A 6,605-nucleotide genomic window follows, 5' to 3' on the forward strand; every position below is an offset into this window, starting at 1 on the left:
CCCACAGGCACCCACCCCTTACAACTGAGCCATCTCTCCAGCCAATTTAATGAACTCTCACCTCTCACCCCTTTTCATCCTACTGCATAAGGAACTTGTATACTCACCACCATTTTGCACCATAAGGCCTGTTTTCTGAGATGGAGGGGAATTCTAGGAGGAATATGATCCCATAACCTACCAAGCTGAACATTCAGTACATTTCTCTTTGGGAAAAAGAGTCATGGTGTCTACCTATTCAACATAATACTGGAAGTCCTGGCTGGAGCAATTAGACAGCAAAAGGAGATCAAGGGGATACAAATAGGAAAGGAAGAGATAAAAACATCACTCTTTGCCGATGACATGATAGTGTACTTAACTGACCCCAAAAATTCCACCAGAGAACTCCTACAGCTGATAAACAAGTCCAGCAAAGTGGCTGGATACAAAATTAACTCAAACAAATCAGTAGCCTTCCTATACTCAAAGGACAAACATGTGGAGAAAGAAATTAGGGAAAAGGTACCCTTCACAATCGCCACAAAATCTATGAAATACTTTGGTGTGACTCTAACTAAGCAACTGAAGGACCTGTATGGCAAGAACTTCAAACCTCTAAAGAAGGAAACTGAGGAGGATCTCAGAAAATGGAAAGATCTCCCTTGCTCATGGACTGGAAAGATCAACACTTTAAAAATGGCCATCCTACCAAAAGCAATCTACAGATTCAATGCTATCCCCATCAAAATTCCAACACAGTTCTTCATGGAATTGGAAAGATCAATGTGCAATTTCATATGGAACAACAAAAGACCTAGAATAGCGAAATCCATCCTCAACAACAAGAAAACATCTGCGGGAATCACTAATCACTTAAGCTATATTACAAGGCAATTGTGCTGAAAACTGCATGGTACTGGTACAGAAATAGGCATGTGAATCAATGGAATAAAATACAAGATCCAGAAAGATCATGTATATGGTCACCTGATATTTGACAAAGGAGCTGTAAACATTCAATGGAAAAAGAACAGCCTATTCAACAAATGGTGCTGGTCCAACTGGCACTCAACATACAAAAGAATGAAAAAAAAACCCTTTCTTATCTCCTTGTACAAAGCTCAAGTGTAAGTGGATCAAAGATCTCCACATTAAACCAGATACACTGAAACTATTAGATGAGAAAGTAGGGAAAACTTTAGAACATATAGGCACAGGAGAACATTTTCTCAACAAAACACCAATGGCTCAAGCTCTAAGGTCAAAGATTAACAAATGGGACTTAATGAAATTGCAAAGTTTCTGTAAGGCTAAGGACATTGTCAGGAAAACAAAATGGCAGCCAACGGAATGGGAAAAGATCTTTACCAACTCCACATCAGATAGAGGCCTACTATCCAAGGTATACAAAGAACTCAAAAAGCTAGACACCAGAGAATCAAATAACCCTATTAAAAAAATGGGGTACAGAGCTAAACAAAAGGTTCTCAGTTGAGGAATATCGAATGGCTGAGAAATATCTGAGGAAGTGCTCGACATCCTTAGCCATCAGAGAAATGCAAATCAAAACAACCCTGAGATTCCACCTCACACCAGTCAGATTGGCCAAGATCCAAAACTCAGATGACAACAGATGCTGGAGAGGCTGCGGAGAAAGAGGAACACTTCTCCACTGTTGGTGGGGTTACAAACTAATACAACCACTCTGGAAATCAGTCTGGCGATACCTTAGAAAATTGGACATACTACCTGAAGACCCAGCTATTCCACTTCTGGGCATATACCCCAGAGACACCTTAGTACACAACAAAGATATATGCACCACAATGTTCATAGCAGCTCTATTTATAATAGCCAGAAGCTGGAAGGAACCAGATGTCCTTTAGTAGATGAATGGATACAAAAACTGTGGTACATTTACACAATGGAATATTAGTCAGCCATCAGAAACAATGACTTAAGGAAATTCTTAATAAAATGGCTGCATCTAGAGAATATCATCCTGAGTGAGATAACCCAGTCACAAAAGAACAGACATAATATGCAGTCACTGATAGTGGGATGCTAACCCCAGAGGCTTGCACTGCCCCAGAAACAACTCACAGACTGTATTAAGTCCAAGAAATAAAGAAAACAAAACAAAACAGAACAAAAAAATCTTTACACAACAAGAAAACTTTGACTATTTCCATGTTACATTTTGTTTTACATGTACTTTATGCTCAGTGTAACTATTAAGTTTTCAATGCATACTATCAAACCTTTAAAAAAAATCAAGTACTGACTAAAAAAATATATTCATATAGTTTTATGTAAAAAAATTATTTTAAAATCTGAAAAAAATGTATTGTATAATTTTACGCAAAAAATGCTTAAAATCTGTACATTTATCTTTGTTTTGTAAAATAAAGTTGTTTAATAAAAAAAAAAAAAAAGTCATGGTGTCTCGGTATTACTCATAGGGAAACCTAAATTTTACTGTGTATTATCAGTTACACATAATGGGTGCTCAGTTTTCTCTTCCATGTTTATTAATACAATAGAACTGCAATTCTGTTCTAGCCCAAATAAAAGTGATCATAATGGATCAGTCCCTTCTATCAATAATCTATGAGCATATCACCTTCTTCATCTTCTTGATTCAAATGTTCCAAATGCTGAGCAAGGAAAGAAAATAAAATTATCTTTCTCTTGGATAAAACAGGGACCCCTTTTTTCCTTCACTGCTTTCCAACTGTCTGCAATATCCTTGTATGAAGGACATGAAGGTCAAGGATTGGCGGTCATTTTTTATAACCATGAAACAGGAAGCCTCAGGGAGCATAGCCAATAGGCATACACTGTTCTCTCTACACTTCCTGACTATTGGTTCAGCTTGACCTACTCTCAACCTCTTGCCTCCCTGCTGTCGCAGACTGTACCACCTTGAACAAGTCATATTTAACCTTCACTCTTAAGTTGTTTGCCAAAGTGTTTTATCACAGCAGTGGGTGAAAAAATTTAGGTACCATGTGAAACCAGACATAGTACTACTTATCTTTAATCCCAGTAGCAGCAAGGAAAGTAAAGACAGGACAAACCCTGCACAGTAACAAACAAGATAATATGTTTCAGGCAGATCAAAGGCAGAACAAGCGCCTGAAGTTATCCTGACTTTAAATGCACTGTAATGCATGCAACACACACACACACACAACACAAAAATAAAGATTAACTTTTAAAATAGTTTTCTTTGCAAAACTATTAAGGCTAAAGCCTCACTATGTGGAATCCTTTAGCTAGTTGATTTTTATATTTTAAAAATGTAGCTATTCTCTCAATGGCTATTTAAGTACATTTCTAGTACTTATGAAAGATTGTAGTTGATTTATGCTTTCCAGGTGTTTCTTACAAATGATCACACTCATTAGCAGTTTTCTAATTAGCTATGATACTTACAAAAATAATCTTATCCCCCCCCCCATTTGAATAGCTTGAGTAGCCAACTCCTTACTGCCAAACTCTACAGCCTTTCAAACTTCATGCCTTCCATTCAGAAGCCCTCACTAACCCCTCAGCAGGGGTTTTCAAGGCCAAAGACACTGAACTGTGCACTGTCTTTTCATGAGGCCCAAGTATCTCTGAAGAGAGTGTTTCTTACGTAAAAAAACGATTCCTCCATTCAAGTCCTGTGACCCTTCTACCTGTACCTCCGATGGTTGAAGTGTGTCTCTAGGAGGCAACTTCAATGTCCTCTGTAAATCCTTCCTAAACTCCAGACCCCTCCAAACCTGCCAGAATGATTTGCTTCTCCCTTTCTTCCTTCACTGCTAAGTATGGAACCCTCCTGTCTGAATACCAGTCTCATCATATTCTAACAATCTTTTACAAGTTATTTTCTGCTGTGAGCTCCAACAAAAAATAAAGCAACTTATTTTTTGATTATTTTACTTTTTTTTCCTATTTTCCCTCTGTAGGTTGAGGGATTGAACTCAGTGCTTCACACCTGATATGCATGTGTGTGAGCTGGAACCATTAAGTTTGATGTGCTTGTATCTAACAGACTGTACAATAAGACATATATTCAATAAATGTCTTCTTTTGCAAAGTGTCTAGCCAGGATGTCATGCAGAAAGATAATTATGCAAGGTGAGAGACGCAGATTAAACAGTTGTGTGTATAAGTTCAGCCATCAGACAGCACCCCTCTGTCATACTTTTTTAATTGCAGACAGAAATGTGCTCTGCTAGATACCTATCAATTCCAGATACCATCGTTCCCACAACTATTTTTACGTCTATTGATCAGACATAGCAACTCCATTTTAAGTCTTTGTGAATCAGACATAGCTTCCTTCATGCAAGCAGGACTCATTGCTATCCACAACTGCCACAGGCTTCATCAGTATGACTGCAGCTGTTTCTCTAGGGACATTACATCCCCAAATACCCATGATTATTGGTGGCATCTGGAGGCTCAATAGAATCATAAAGAGGAGAGGTTTTGGTTTTTTTTTTTTTTTTTTTTTTTTTTTTTTGAGAAAAACAGAATCATCTGCAGGGCTTTCAGCCTGCAAGATCCCAGACCTGCCCATGACTGACAAAATGAAACTAAATATTACTATGACACAACATAGCAAAAGCAAGGACAGCTTATAGCACATGAGATCTAGGTAATGAACACAGAGAACACCAATGTTACCGTAGGTCATTGCCAAAACTATGTGCATGAAGTAGCAACGAGATAATGATATGGTTAGGCCTCATCACAACAGGAGGAACTGTATTAAAGAATAGCAGCACTGGAAAGGTTGAGAGCCACTGCTCTAGAGTGAGCGCCACCAACAAGCTAAACTTCAGTTCTGATTAGTCAAAAGCAAATCAGAGAAAAGAAACCAATGGAATCTATATTGTCCCTGACCAAGGAAAAGATAAAGTGAGGCAAGCTCACTGAGAAGAGACCAATGTGAAATTACACCTACACTAACACAGTGAGCACCCGCAGGGAGCTGGACTCTCCTACAGCAAGGCAACAAGAAAATTCCACCCCAGACATGCCCACGGGCTAATCTAATGGAGCAATTCGTCAACCGAGGTTCCCTCTTTCCAAGTATGTCAAGCTGACAACCAAGTTTAAGCATCACACCAACTCATCTTGTCTGAGAAACACCTCAGTCAACTAAATTTCATTTGACTGATAAAAAAAGCATCCTTTATAATCCTAATACTTCCTTTCAACTTCATAATTTTTACTTATATCCCAAACCTACCTAACCATCTCTTTTTATTAAATACTTATTCATTATATATAAGTACACTGTTGCTGTGTTCAGACACACCAGAAGAGGGCATCTGATCTCATTATAAATAGTTGTAACCCACCATGTGGTTGAGAGGATTTGAACTCTGGAAGAGCAGCCAGTGCTCTTAACCACTGAGGCATCTCTCCAGCCCCCCTAATCATCTCAATAAGAAAATTTTTCAAAGAATTTTAGCCAAAAGTACATCTTAAAATTTGCCATCTGTGGAACACTTCTTAAGACTTCACTGGTATAATAGAGTGCAATGAATTTATAAAGACGAAGGTATTTGTATTTCAGAGCTCACTACCTAGCATCAGAAAAATCACTATTGAGGGCTGGAAATACAGCTCAGTCAGTAAACTGTTGTATAAGCATGAGAACATCATGGATGCAATAGAAAGGATTTGTAATCCCAGTACTGACAGGATAGAAACAGGATTTCTGGACCTACTGTTCAACCAACCAAGCCTACTTGATCTCCAGTGACCTGCCATCACAAACAAGGTGTATAGCTGCTGAAGAATGATACCTAAGGTTGTTTTTTTGAACCCCGGATCACATGTGCCTGCATGCACATGTGTGAGCACACGCACACAATTTAAAGCAAGACTTTCTATAAAAGAAAATGTAAACTGCTTCCATGTGACCTGGTGAGAGAGGAAAATGGAAACATTAGACTGTTTGAAAGAGAGCAGGAAAAAGAGCTTCAGATGTTAACAAAGGTAGTGGTGGGATAGGTGGGAAGTTTGAGGCAGAAGAGTCATGCAGTGAAAAGCCAAGCCGACCACACATCTGGCTGCTTAGCCTCTATGACTGACAGATCTGTAACCAGAACTAACCAAGAGATAGCGAAGACACAAATTAATAAAGCCTGAGATGAAAGAAGAAATATTACAAGACATCCTAATAAAACCTAAGGCTCATTAAAGTATACTTGGGAAATTCAAATTCTAAGAAATTGTAAAATAGAAAAGAAATGAATAAACTTCTATAACATACAAAAGGAAATCAAGAATATGAGTAACTTAGACCCATAACAAGTAATGAGATCAAAGGAGTATTTTTTTTTAATGTGCCTCTGCAAAGAAAAAGCCAGGACTAGACAGATGACTATTGAATTTTGTCAAATCTTTAAGGAAGAGCTTACAAATACACCTAGTTCTTTTCACAAGATGAAAAAGGCATATGGCCAACTCATTCTATACACCTAGAATTACTAATACCCAAAACATATTTTTTCTCATTTATCACCAATTTTTATTTGACTGTCTTTACACACAGCATAAATAGAAAATTCTGTATCGCATGATCTTTTTAAAAGATAAAAACAGAACAAAAATAT

Source organism: Micromys minutus (genome assembly GCF_963924665.1).
Source record: "Micromys minutus genome assembly, chromosome: 4".
In the NCBI taxonomy this organism is placed as follows: Eukaryota; Metazoa; Chordata; class Mammalia; order Rodentia; family Muridae; genus Micromys; species Micromys minutus.